At 37.7% G+C, this 14,526-nt stretch overlaps 1 long non-coding RNA gene across 1 annotated transcript; it reads left to right on the top strand.

Annotated features, from left to right (window-relative positions):
• The first annotated feature begins 200 nt into the window (after nucleotides 1-200).
• LOC139039534 (uncharacterized) lies at nucleotides 201-14,015 on the top strand. The gene is made up of 3 exons (XR_011492878.1): nucleotides 201-505; nucleotides 12,659-12,770; nucleotides 13,839-14,015. It is a non-coding gene; the product is annotated as an uncharacterized lncRNA (long non-coding RNA).
• The last annotated feature ends 511 nt before the right edge of the window (nucleotides 14,016-14,526 follow it).

Here is a 14,526-nt window from a genome sequence, read left to right on the forward strand (position 1 = left end):
TATATTGAGGCATTCTAAGTAGAAGAGGAAAAAAATCCCCACCACAGCAGTAAACAAATAAGTCAGATACTGTGCTTAAAATGATCTTTAAAAATACTTTCAACAAGCGAGCTCTGTATAAACTCTCTTTGGTATCGGAAGCTGTGGTCTGCGTCTTTAAAAAGATGGAGAGACCCACAGCCCTTGCCTCAGTTCAGGAAGGAGGGGTGACGCACAGCTGGGACTTGGGGAAGCAGCCAGGTTGCCGGCAGTACTTCGGAGGGCTTGCCCTCCCTCCTCCAGCGTTAACTTTGTGGCTACCTGCCGCTGACAGCCCTGCTCTCGTAATCATCAATCCCCAGTTTTACCCAGGCCGGCTGTCTTCTCTTTCTCCCAGCCGGGCGCTGATTCCTAGCTGGCTTCCCAAACTTCTGTCCTCGCCTGCTGTGCCTGGCTTCCTCCCTGCTGTCAACAAGTTCTAGCATGTAGAACGCGAGTAGGAGCAAGCTTTCAATAAATATACCTGGTGAGTAGAACTGAACTTCAAATGAATAGCATAAAAAGTGCTACTAGAAAGGTGGAAAATGCTAGTCTTTTTTTTTTTTTTTTGACCCAATTATTTTTATTAGTTGGAGGCTAATTACTTTACAATATTGTAGTGGGTTTTGCCATACATTGACATGAATCAGCCATGGAGTTACATGTGTTCCCCCTCCCGATCCCCCCTCCCACCTCCCTCCCCATCCCATCCCTCTGGGTCTTCCCAGTGCACCAGCCCTGAGCACTTGTCTCATGCATCCAACCTGGGCTGGTGATCTGTTTCACACTTGATAATGTACATGTTTCAGTGCTGTTCTCTCAGATCATCCCACCCTCGCCTTCTCCCACAGAGTCCAAAAGTCTGTTCTATACATCTGTGTCTCTTTTTCTGTCTTGCATATAGGTTTATCATTACCATCTTTCTAAATTCCATATATATGCGTTAGTATACTGTATTGGTCTTTATCTTTCTGGCTTACTTCACTCTGTATAATGGGCTCCAGTTTCATCCATCTCATTAGAACTGATTCAAATGAATTCTTTTTAATGGCTGAGTAATATTCCATGGTATATATGTACCACAGCTTCCTTATCCATTCATCTGCTGATAGGCATCTAGGTTGCTTCCATGTCCTGGCTATTATAAACAGTGCTGCGATGAACACTGGGGTGCACATGTCTCTTTCATATCTGGTTTCCTTGGTGTGTATTCCAAGGAGTGGGATTGCTGGGTCTTATGGCAGTTCTATTTCCAGCTTTTTAAGGAATCTCCACACTGTTCTCCATAGTGGCTGTACTAGTTTGCATTCCCACCAACAGTGTAAGAGGGTTCCCTTTTCTCCACACTCTCTCCAGCAGAAAATGCCAATCTTAAAGTGAATAATACAGCCTCATACAGTTACTGCCAGTAAAATTTATGAGCATTGAATTCTAGTGGAACATAGATTTCTTGACTACTCATATTTACATATCTTTCAAATCCGAGAGAAGAGGTTTAAGGGAAAAGCATATCTACTGTTCTATAGCAGTACAATTAAATTCTCAGCCCAGCTTGGCTTTTTTCACTTTTAGTAATGAAATCTCCCGAGGTATTTATTAATTTCAATATGAGCACAATTAAAAGGAGAGAAGATTGGTGTAAAGTTTATATATCTTTAGGTGTGAACTATCATGAAAATCTATATACCATCCCATGTTTAAATTTAATTCATTCAGTGTATACCTTGTTGATCCAACTATAGTAGATTTATACTTATATGCATAATATTTAGTTGAATATAAACAAAATAGCTGTGTATAGTCTACTCTACAATCACCAAGCATAGACCAGAGCCCCAAATTGACTATAACTCAAGTAAATAAATCTTTTATTCTTATGCTTTAAGTCTTGAAATTAGAAGTCCTTTATATTTTCATCTAATTTCTCAAAATTCTATTAAATGCCTACCATGTGATAAGCATAGCTATGCATTTGCCCATACCTTTCCCCATTTAAATCAGATAATAACCCTGGGAAATTGGTATTATCATGATTTAAAAGTTCTTATTTAGTTACTTTGGGTTGTGCTGGGTCTTCAGTGCTGTGCCAGCTTTTCTTTAGTTGTGGCAAGCAGGGGCAACTCTCTAGTTGTGGTGTGCAGACTTATTGTAGTGGCTTCTCTTGTTGCAGAACACAGACTCTAGGGCAGCCTGCTTCTCTCTAGTTGTGGCACATGGGCTCGGTAGTTGTGGCCCCCAGGTTCTAGAGCACAGTCTCAATAGGTGTGGTACACAGCCTTAGTTTCTCTGAGGCATGTGGGGTCTTCTCAGAACAGGGATTGAACCTGTGTCTCCTGCATTGGCAGGTGGATTCTTCACCACTGAACCACCAGGGAATCTCTGTATTATCACTTTTTTTTTTTTTTTTTTAATTTTTATTAGTTGGAGGCTAATTACTTTACATCATTACAGTAGTTTTTGTTATACATTGATATGAATTAGCCATGGATTTACATGTATTCCCCATCCCAGTCCCCCCTCCCACCTCCCTCTCCACCCGATCCCTCTGGGTCTTCCCAGTGCACCAGGCCCGAGCACTTGTCTCATGTACCCAACCTGAGCTGGTTATCCGTTTCACCCTAGATAATACACATGTTTCAATGCTGTTCTCCTGAAACATCCCACCCTCGCCTTCTCCCAGAGTCCACAAGTCTGTTCCATACATCTGAGTCTCTTTTTCTGTTTTGCATATAGGGTTATCGTTACCATCTTTCTAAAGTCCATATATATGTGTTAGTATACTGTAATGGTCTTTATCTTTCTGGCTTACTTTGCTCTGTATAATGGGCTCCAGTTTCATCCATCTCATTAGAAGTGATTCAAATGAATTCTTTTTAATGGCTGAGTAATATTCCATGGTGTATATGTACCACAGCTTCCTCATCCATTCGTCTGCTGATGGGCATCTGGGTTGCTTCCATGTCCTGGCTATTATAAACAGTGCTGCGATGAACATTGGGGTGCATGTGTCTCTTTCAGATCTGGTTTCCTTGGTGTGTATGCCCAGAAGTGGGATTGCTGGGTCATATGGCAGTTCTATTTCCAGCTTTTTAAGAAATCTCCACACTGTTTTCCATAGTGGCTGTACTAATTTGCATTCCCACCAACAGTGTAAGAGGGTTCCCTTTTCTCCACACCCTCTCCAGCATTTATTGCTTGTAGATTTTTGGATAGCAGCCATCCTGACTGGCGTATAATGGTACCTCATTGTGGTTTTGATTTGCATTTCTCTGATAATGAGTGATGTTGAGCATCTTTTCATGTGTTTGTTAGCCATCTGTATGTCTTCCTTGGAGAAATGTCTGTTGAGTTCTTTGGCCCATTTTTTGATTGGGTCATTTATTTTTCTGGAGTTGAGCTGGAGGAGTTGCTTGTATATTTTTGAGATTAATCCTTTGTCTGTTGCTTCATTTGCTATTATTTTCTCCCAATCTGAGGGCTGTCTTTTCACCTTGCTTATAGTTTCCTTTGTTGTGCAAAAGCTTTTAAGTTTCATTAGGTCCCATTTGTTTATTTTTGCTTTTATGATCCTCTACATAGAAAACCCTAAAGACTCTACCAGAAAATTACTAGAGCTAATCAACGAATACAGTCAAGTTGCAGGATATAAAATTAACACACAGAAATCTCTTGCATTCCTATACACTAACAATGAGAAAACAGAAAGAGAAATTAAGGAAACAATACCATTCACCATTGCAACAAAAAGAATAAAATACTTAGGAGTATATCTACCTAAAGAAACAAAAGACCTATACATAGAAAACTATAAAACACTGATGAAAGAAATCAAAGAGGACACAAATAGATGGAGAAATATACCATGTTCATGGATTGGAAGAATCAATATTGTCAAAATGGCTATACTACCCAAAGTAATCTATAGATTCAATGCAATCCCTATCAAACTACCAACAGTATTTTTCACAGAACTAGAACAAATAATCTCACAATTTGTATGGAAATACAAAAAACCTCGAATAGCCAAAGTAATCCTGAGAAAGAAGAATGGAACTGGAGGAATCAATCTGCCTGACTTCAGACTCTACTACAAAGCCACAGTCATCAAGACAGTATGGTACTGGCACAAAGACAGAAATATAGATCAATGGAACAGAATAGAAAGCCCAGAGATAAGTCCACGAACCTATGGTCACCTTATCTTCGACAAAGGAGGCAAGGATATACAATGGAAAAAAGATAACCTCTTTAACAAGTGGTGCTGGGAAAACTGGTCAACCACCTGTAAAAGAATGAAACTAGAACACTTTCTAACACCATACACAAAAATAAACTCAAAATGGATTAAAGATCTAAATGTAAGACCAGAAACTATCAAACTCCTAGAGGAGAACATAGGCAAAACACTCTCCGACATAAATCACAGCAGGATCCTCTATGTATTATCACTTTAAATTCACCAAAGGACACAAAGCTGAGGAGCTCAGGCAGTTATAAGGAATAGAACTGGAGTTTCAACTTAGGTCTTCTGATTCTCAGACTTTTTCATAGTTTATGGTTCCTTTCCTAAACGTCTTACTAAGCTCAATTGGTAACTGTGGATGAAAGGTATCATCACCACTAAAAAATAACAACGAACATTCAAAGAGAAAGTGTCATTATAGAATACACTTTAAAATATAAGATATTTTGTCACCTCATATTTAAAAATAGATCATGGATTTTCAAATAGATTCCAAGTCCAAACACTCTCATCATGTGAAACCAGAGTAAAGAAAAAGCCCAGCAAAGGCAAAGCTCTAAATAGACACAACAAAATCTGACTCTGCCTTCATTCACTGTCTCTGTTTCTCTGGGTAAGTCACTTCACATCTCAGAACCTCAATTTCCTCATCTATCAAATGGAAAAAGTTATATCTCCCACAGAGTCTTGACTCAAGGATTAAATTAAATAGCAAATAAATGACCCTGGTATATGCCCAGAAAACTGAGGTTAATATGGTTAACATTACATTTTCTAGGAGCAAGTTAGCTGATTTACAGAATAAAGATAGATCAAATTAAAAACACATTCATATGCATAATACGTGTATGTGTGTCTGTGTAAATTAGAAGACACATGATAGTTGTAGCATATGATAATTGCTGCCCCTGGCACCAGTTGACATTGACCTACATTGATCTACAACTCCAGCCTCACCAGTTGCAGCTTTATCTGTTCAGCCTCCATTTGAGTTCTTTCCCTTCCTTCAGTCTTGCTATTTCCCCCACCCACCCCACTGCATTCTCTCTTCCAATCCTGGTTAAGATTACTTCTCTGTTTCATAATAGCAGCTACCTAACCTGCCCAGTTATACAGGTCAGCCATGGAAGTAATTAAGGTCCAAGTCCCCTCTGTACCAAACAATAGTTAATTTGCACCTGTAAGATACAGAGCTAGTATGATTACATTCACTGATTATCTGGAATTGTTTGTTACCTTCCAACACCTTACCCCATTCCAAGCCTCCATACACAAACACACTTTCCTCTCAATTAATTCATATTTGACTCATATATTTCTATACCAGGCCTTCCAAATGGCTTTTTGACTTAGGTCTCTAGACCCTAATAGCAGGGAAAGAATTTCTTCTTAAAGGTGTATCCTATTTTGATAACTCTGAAAATTTCCTTTCTCTTACTAAGCCAAACTCTCCTTTTGGATAAGATTAATCTGAGCTTTTGTTCCCTTTAATGATCCTTTAAAAACCTTTAAAAAAAAACGCAAAACTTCTCACCTAATCCTTTTCCATGAAGTCAGCCCTTCAGATAAGATTCTGTATAAATCAGATTGTACCACAAAGGCATCATGCTAAATGAAAATTTTCAGTCTCAAAAGGTCACATACAGTATGATCCCATATATATGACATTTTGAGAAAGGGCAAAACCACAGGGACATAAGACACATCAGTTGTAGCCAGGGGTTAGGATCTGGAGGAGAAAGGGGAGTGTCACCAGCATCTGACTAGAAGGAGGCAGCATAAGTGAATTCTTTGGGTATTGAAATTATTCTGCTTCCTGTTGTGTTGGTGATTATAATATGCATGTATTAAAATTCATAAGACTGTACACCGGAAAAAGGTGAATATGACTATATGTAAATTTTGAAGAATTACATATATTGATCTCATGTGTCAAATGCTTATCATGACTTTTTCATTTTAATCTTCATAATAACCCTGCACAATAGGTCATTTTATTATCTTCCCTGTTTTAATAATACAAATAAAACAGCAGCACAGAGAGGTTAACTAACTTGCCAAGGCCCCAGAATTTGATAGAGGCAGAGCTTTGATTTTAACCCCAGCAGTCTGACTCTAGAACTGAATATTTTTACCACTGTCTTACGCTGGCTCTGCAAAGAGAGAAAGTGGCTTCATTTTTCCTCTATCAATGAGAAACACATGACCTCCTTGGCACGGAAAATATCAGCTAGAACTATTGAGTAAGCCAAAAAGTTTGTTCGGGTTTTTCTGTATGATGCAATGTAAAGCAAACTTTTTGGCTAGCCATATGTAAACGAATCAGCTTGCAAATGGAGCAGAGCATGTGCCACCAAGATCAGCGTGTTTCTGGGCCACAAAATGTCTTAATTGTTGTTTTAATAACTTGTATTTAAACTTTGCAATTTCCAATTATCTTTGAAATAAAATGCCTTTTTGTTAACATACTAAAAACTTCCAAAATCAACTCTCTAATGCCTGTTTACACTGGTTTGAAAATCTTTAAGAGTCCCTTAAAAAATTCTGATTCTGACATAAAGAAAATAGAATATATCAATAGGAAGCTCAAATAAATTGTTTAAAAATTTAAAAATCTTACTCCACTCCTTCTCCCTCCCCACTTCCCCAAAACTAAATCCTTCCGGATATTTTTTGGAACTAAAACCTCTTAGTAATGAGACAAACGGATAAATACACCCACGCCTGGTGCCTTGTGGTCATTCTTACACGTTCATTTAGGTCTTTCAGTGCTTGCAGTCTACAGCTTCATGCTATGCACTTTGCAGAAATAAAGCTATCCACTGAAGAAGAGAAATATGACAAGCCTCATAATTCAGAAGTAGCAGCAGCTGCTGGAAAGAGAAAACAAAGGGAAAAAATTATGATGGCTTTTAAAACTAAGAGTCACAGAGAATGCCTAAATTTGGTAAGCACAATCTTGAGATAATAAAGGTTTCTCAGTTATTGGTTAAAAGAAATCTGTTTCTGGATTTTTAATGTTTGGGACTTGTTCATGATGGATTTAATCACTTTAGAACTATGCCCAAGACAGGTTATATGCACAGCCATGTATGTGTTGTCTATCTCCACATGACAATGGTCTGAGTTCTATGTGGCTTTTCTGCCTTAGATCCACCTTCTCTGAAGTATTCAAGAGTTTGATGGATCTATTCTCAGCCCACTACCATCATTTCCCAAACATCTTTAGCCCAAACCCCTTAATATACAGAGGCAGTTCTTCTAATAAATTCTACTATACCTTATGTAACCTACAATTAAACCTCATCCAGAGTAACATCAAAAAAGGAACCAAAGAGAGATCAGGGCAACATAGGATACTTTATTTGAATTCTCTGGTCATCTTCCATAAATTTGCTTTAGCTATATTTGTCTTTCAGGGTAAGCATTAGAATTAAATAAAATGATACTGACCTAACAAAGTTCTTGCCATATAACTTGGCTCCCTATAAGTATTGGTTATAATTATGATCAAGGAAAGAAATCCCGCAGATGGAACATTGTTCATCTATGGCCATTTGCAACTTAATTTCACAATATTTCCTTAGGCAAATTTCTCTACTCCTTGCCTCAATATCAGGTTTGATCTTGTTGTAAACTCATGGGGTTTGCAGTGTTAATTATCAGTTACCAGCACACCTCCTATGAAATACAATGGTTTTTGGTTTATGAAATTAGGCTTGCTAGAGAAATGTTGAAGAGATGTGAAATGACTTTGCAACTTGATGCAGCTACCCGGGAGATTGCACAATCTTAATTCACAGGCGCAAGCACACACACCCACACACCCAGGAAGTGCGGGGGGTCTTGTGGAAATCAGTAGCTTATCTATTATGTGCACTCCGGAGCTGTAAACACCACCATGTGAGGACTCAGCTAGAATGCTTCCTCTGAGTCAGTATTAAACAAACTTCCGAAATGTTAGAGAAGGAAATAAAGCCAGTGTACCCTGAAGACACCCAGGACAGAGAGCTGGGGGTGTAGAAATTGTGTTCAACACTGTTAGAGACTGACATAATAAAGTAAGTTCTGTAATAAAAGCAAATGTTGCTTAATAAGCAATAGCTAGTATGAATTAGAACAGGTTGTAATCTCCATCAGAATTTACATGACTTATATGTGGACTGGCAAAAAAAAATTTTTAAACCTTTGATTTTATTCCATGAGAATGATAGAATGATTTTCTATTTGGTAATAATAACATTATGTAATGGTCTCAGTATAATTTGGTTCAGAATAAATCAGAGGGAAAGAGCTCATCAACGGTGAAAAAATAAAACCCCAGGAAAGCAAAGATTTTTTTCACAGACAATGGAAAAGACACAGGCTTTGAAATCAGAAGTGTTTCGACTCTATATTTGCAAGTTTTGTGATCTTGGGCAAGTGACATCTTCTTATTGAGATTCTATCTTCTTATCTATAAGATCGTGACATTCATGAAGTTCTTATTACAATCAGATTAGATATTAACAGAGTAAGCCGTCTGACAAATATGAAGAGCTCTGTGAATACGAGAAAATGGTTCACTGCTTTAAACTCTAAGTGTCCTCAGGTCAACAAAACAGAGGTGGAAAGAAATCAGGTTTAGAATACCCTGGAATTGTTTTTGCTTGAGGTAGATAATGAGTTCTACAACTTACATTCCTTTTGACCTGCAGAACATTTTGGTTTTTAGGAAGGAAAAGAGGAATGTCACCTGTAACTAGAAATCTGCAGTTATAGCTGAATATAGAGAACATAAGTAAGAATATAGCTCTTACTTACATATAACTATATTTGAATCTTAGAAGGCTGAATATAGAAATCACAAAATAAGAGGAAATAGTTAAAGCACTTTAATCCTTACCAATGTCCACAAAGTAGGATGTTTCATTAAGTGCTGTCTGGGTGCTCAGACAGTAAAGGACATTACATTTCCGGCAACCCAAGACTTGACCTCACACTTGGACTTCTGAAGGTAAACTTCCGGAGAGGAAATTAAATACAGAGAACCTCTTCCAGTTTGGAATACTAGTTCTGCCAAAATCACTAACAGAATGTAGACTAAGTTATATTTTTAAATTTTACACTAAAAATATTTAAGCCAACAGAAAGGTTGATGTTTTTTCAAAAAATTATTTAAAATAGGGAGTGAACTCAAAATCAAAATATCCAAAATGCTTTTTTTCTCGTTAACTATTCCCTATAAAAATAGGCTCTAAAGTAAGATGAGTTCTTCCTTCCCTCCCTCCAGTATTTTTTCTTAAGCTCTAAACTCCAGGCCTTAAAAATTGAAATATCCAACTGACAGGAAAAGAAAGAACTATAGCTATTGTAATTTACGTATATGATATATATAAATCAAATTAAACATGAAATTTATTCACCCTATTTTTATTTTCCAAGCTACCCAGGATAATTCAAGCTCACGTTCTTCTCTAAGGTGTGTGTACCTTCTGGGTTCAGTGGATACTCTGAAAGGTCAAACAGAGTCCATCCTTCAGGCAGATGAGATGCTGTTCTATTTTTAAAAAACCTCTAGAGAAGGAAATTCCACAAGCTTCCCCAGTTACACATTCCAGTGTCTATCAAATCTCACTGTCTGAAAATTTTCCCTTTTCTCTTATCTAAATCCCTCACGCTATAACCTAAGCCTATGCCTCTAACTTGGTCCCTTAATGGAGATGGTCATCATCCTTCATAGATCAACCAACCTTCATAGACCAACCAACAAGGCTCTTTTCAGATTCTGTAAGCCAGAAACCACTTGATTTCTAACTCTCTTTATTATAGCTTTTTAGTTATTGTCATACTCTTCTATCATTTTTTTCCAAGTTTTCTTCCTCCAACCTTGTATTTATTCCACTATCCTTTGAAAATAGTGTTTTTAAAAAGCCAAAGAAATAAAAAATTATTCATTAACCTTACTGCACTAGAACAGCCTATTTTAACTTTTTGTTCTTGCTCCTAATTACATATACATACATCATTGTAACCATAATGTATAATTGTATTATGTTTATTCCAAGTTTTAAAATTACTCCCTTAGTGTCACTACCCAGAACATGCCTAGAATGAGCTAGCTTATCATTATAACTTTGATGATGTTGATATAAAGTTCATGATTTGAGGAATTTCCTTTGTCTAACAGAATTAACTGATTGATTACTAAGTCCTGAAGCACTCTGCTAGGTTCTAAAGAGTCAAAACTTTAAACATTCAATCCTTACCCACAAGCAGATCATTACAAGACACACAAACTATTAGAATGAAAAAGATCTCGTGTAGATGATTCCTGCATCTACCTATACTGTATATATTGGATTGAAAATCCAACATCCTATGGAAAAACCCAAACAAATTTTTGGGTCAACCCAATACCTATATAAATTTATAGGGTCAATTGAGAGAGCTAGACTTCAGGGGAGGGTTGATCCTACTGGGGGATCACCCAGTAGGTGATCTGGAGGAGCAGGAGCTGTGGGTAAATTGCCACAGCTTCTACCAGCTACCATCTTCCACTATCTAGGCCAGAGCTCCTAGGGGAGAGTACTTGGTACTATCCAGTGTTTCTGTGATTTCATCAAGAGACTCATTAATTCTTCACTTTCTGACATAAGTGTGGTGTGATCTGCATAGCTGAGGTTATTGCTCTCTCTCCCAGAAATCTTAATTCCAGCTTGTGCTTCATCCATCCCAGTATTTCTCATGATGTACTCTGCATATAAGTTAAATAAACAAGGTGACAATATACAGCCTTGACATACTCCTTTCCCGATTTGGAACCAGTCTGTTGTTCCATGTCCAGTTCTAACTGTTGCTTTTAGAGGAAAGTGAAAAAGTTGGCTTAAAACTCAACATTCAGAAAACTACAATCATGGCATCTGGTCCCATCACTTCATGGCTAATAGATGGGGAAACAGTGAAAACAGTGACAGACTTTATTTTGGGGGGCTCCAAAATTACTGCAGATGGTGACTACAGCCATGAAATTAAAAGACACTTGCTCCTTGGAAGAAAAGTTATATCCAACCTAGATGGCATATTAAAAAGCAGAGACCTTGCTTTGCTAACAAAGGTTCATCTAGTCAAAGCTGTGGTTTTTCCAGTAGTCATGTATGGATGTGAGAGTTGGACTAGAAAGAAAGCTGAGTGCCAAAGAATTAATGCTTTTGAACTGTGGTGTTGGAGAAGACTCTTGAGAGTCCCTTGGACTGCAAGGAGATCCAACCAGTCCATCCTAAAGGCAATAGGTCCTGAATATTCATTGGAAGGACTGATGCTGAAGCTGAAACTCCAATACTTTGGCTACGTGATGCAAAGGACTCATTTGAATAGACCCTGATGCTGGGAAAGATTGAAGCTGGGAGGAGAAGGGGACAACAGAGGATGAGATAGTTGGATGGCATCACTGACTCAACGGACATGAGTTTGTGTAAACTCCAGGAATTGGTGATGGACAGGGAGGCCTGGCATGCTGCAGTCCATGGGGTCACAAAGAGTCAGACACAGTCGAGCAACTGAACTGAACTGACCTGATCCAATGTTTAGTTGGGCCTTTGTAGAAGGAATGTCAGTGAAAGGCTGAACTCAGTGGTATCTGCTTCCCAAATCTTTTGTGAATTATAAGAGCTTTGGTTACCAGAATGAAATGACAAGTTTGTACAACTGACAAAAAAGATAGTTAATAAGGATCAGGTGACTCTGGGGTAAGTCTGACTTGAGGATTCACTTAATAATTGATGAAACAATCTAATATTATTAAGAGAGCCAAAACATGAAAGGAAAAACTGGTTGCAGTACCATAGTATCCTTGATCAATCACTCTTCAGATCTGATCCTCAGTTTCTTTACCTGTAAATGTTGTTTATAGTATATTCCATGATTTAGATTCCAGGAAATAGCAAATATTAAAAATAATGCATTGTATTTCCCCAAACCAAACATACAGCTACTTCTTTAAAGAAAAAAATAATTGATGTCCATTTGATCTATTTCTTAGATCAAAAAAGGAAACACACAGGTTATGCTATCCTGTCAAGATGTTTAGGTCTTCAGGAAGGATAGAAAATAGACGATAGAGCCATATTGGGATTTAAGGACTTTTTTTTAGCCTGAGTTTTCCCAAAGGTAGTGCCTCAGGTAAAAACATGTATATAGGGAGCAGGAGTGAGGAACAGTGCAAAAAGCAAACATAGATGCATTATTCAAATCACTATTGCAAGCAACTGGCACTCAAACCTGCATGGAATCGTCTAAAGAAGTTGTAGAATATCTTTTGGAACTGTGTACCTGAGGATTGATGTCTTTTGTCTATAGCTCATTTTCCTCATTAGTTGAGATCTACTATGGGTTAAATAAATTCCTATATACTTCCAGACTCAGCATACCTGATCGAACAGAAGGCTTCCCAGAAGCAACTGTGGCACTGGAAAAACCTGAAGGCAAAAGTACAGAACATCCAGTACTTGAAAGAAGATGTCAGCATGAGGTAAGCCAAACTAATGTGTGTTGACATCAGAGATAAGACTAAGACCAAGTGAGTTAGGAATTCGGAAGCCATCTGTATCCTCTGTACCACTCAGATACAGCTATGCCCTGTAAAAAGTCCCATCTGCCTCTCAGTCTTCAAGGTGATGGCCAGCCATAATCTCCACAAGTGACTTTATAGATAAAGAGTAATGTAACAAGCTGTAGTCTTCACTGCTGAAACTGACCTTGACGTTATAAGACCTATTTGGCTACATTTCTATCCCCATGGAACGATATCTACCTTCATCCCCAAGCAGATTGAGCCCTTGGCTATCTTCAGCCCTTGGCTAATTTCAGGCCATGGTTGCTGAAATTTCCATTCACCATTATCATTGGGCATGTGAACACCAGAAAATGCTAATGATTGACCTACACCTTGCTGATGCTTTAGCTATATCAAATTGCCCAAAGCTTCAGTTTCTGACATCTTCTCATCCTAATTTACCTCCAGTGAGAATCTAATAATATATGTTTTAGCTTTGATTCTACCAAAAATCAAAGCCTCTGTCCAAGAGATAATCCCACAGCACAAATGGGGACCCAGAGAGAATGAGGGAAGGAGGGAAAGTCTCAGGAAAGGTGTACTTTTGATATCACAGCTTTGAGACCCTCTGGCTTAATTCTGGCCTCTAAGAAACACCAGCTCAAAGTGTCTCAGAGCTGATTTCATCCCTCAGAAATTGAGGATTTCCCTCAGAGTTAACTTTCATAAATTTGGGGGCTCCATGAGTGAGCTCAAACAAGTAGAATCCCATTCCCAGCTATGGCACTGGAGAAGTCCTAGAGCAAAAAGTAAAAAACACATTGTGTCCATTTAAGATGAGATTCTGTTGAGATGAGTCAAAGCCAGAATACCAATTTCATCCAGGCTGACATCAGAGGTGAGGCTGAGAAGATGTGAACTAGGGTTCCAAAGGCTATGGTACAGCCTTAAAAGGTTCTCAGGTAATTTGGACTGAATTTGGTAAAACATAGCAAATATCAAAGACTTTTAAGTAAAAGAGACATAATTATGTTTGTATTGCAGGAAAATTACACTGGAAATACTGAGGAGGATGAAGTAGGAAGAGAATGGGATGATGAAGGACAGGAGACAATTTTGGGGTCTTAACCTATAGCTAATTTTGCAGTGTCAGTGGGAATGGGAGAAGGCAAGAATTAATGAGTGATTTGAGATAATAAATTAAAGTTGAGAAAAACTTCACACTGATAATTTGATCAAAGATATTATAACAAAGTATCAGCTTTTAGCTGTTACAAGTCATTGAATAGTAATAGTTCATTGATGGAATCAATGTGGTTTCAAATTTAGGCTAGTGAATGGTTCATGAGGCCAGTCATGGTATATAGATAGAAAAAAAATAAACTCATGTGTTCACTGTGGTTATATCCAAGGAGGTGCGTAGAGGAGGAATTGATATGATTTTGCACTTTCATTTTCTAAATTATTATCTTTGTGTCATTTTTATATTTCAATATGAGATGATAGGAAACTTGAGGGAATGATTTTGAAATGTGCTATCTCAGAATCACATATACTCACATTTTCTTATTAACATTTTAAAATTTTTATTGAAATATAGTTAATTTATAATGTTATATTACTCTTATTAACAATTTTAGTGTGAGGATTACTTCAGGAAAGCCAGACACTTCACTGATAATCAAACTGTTTGTTCATTGGAATTTTGTGGAGCATTTCATAATATGACTTA

This window comes from Odocoileus virginianus, chromosome 18 (assembly GCF_023699985.2).
Source record: "Odocoileus virginianus isolate 20LAN1187 ecotype Illinois chromosome 18, Ovbor_1.2, whole genome shotgun sequence".
Lineage (NCBI taxonomy): Eukaryota > Metazoa > Chordata > Mammalia > Artiodactyla > Cervidae > Odocoileus > Odocoileus virginianus.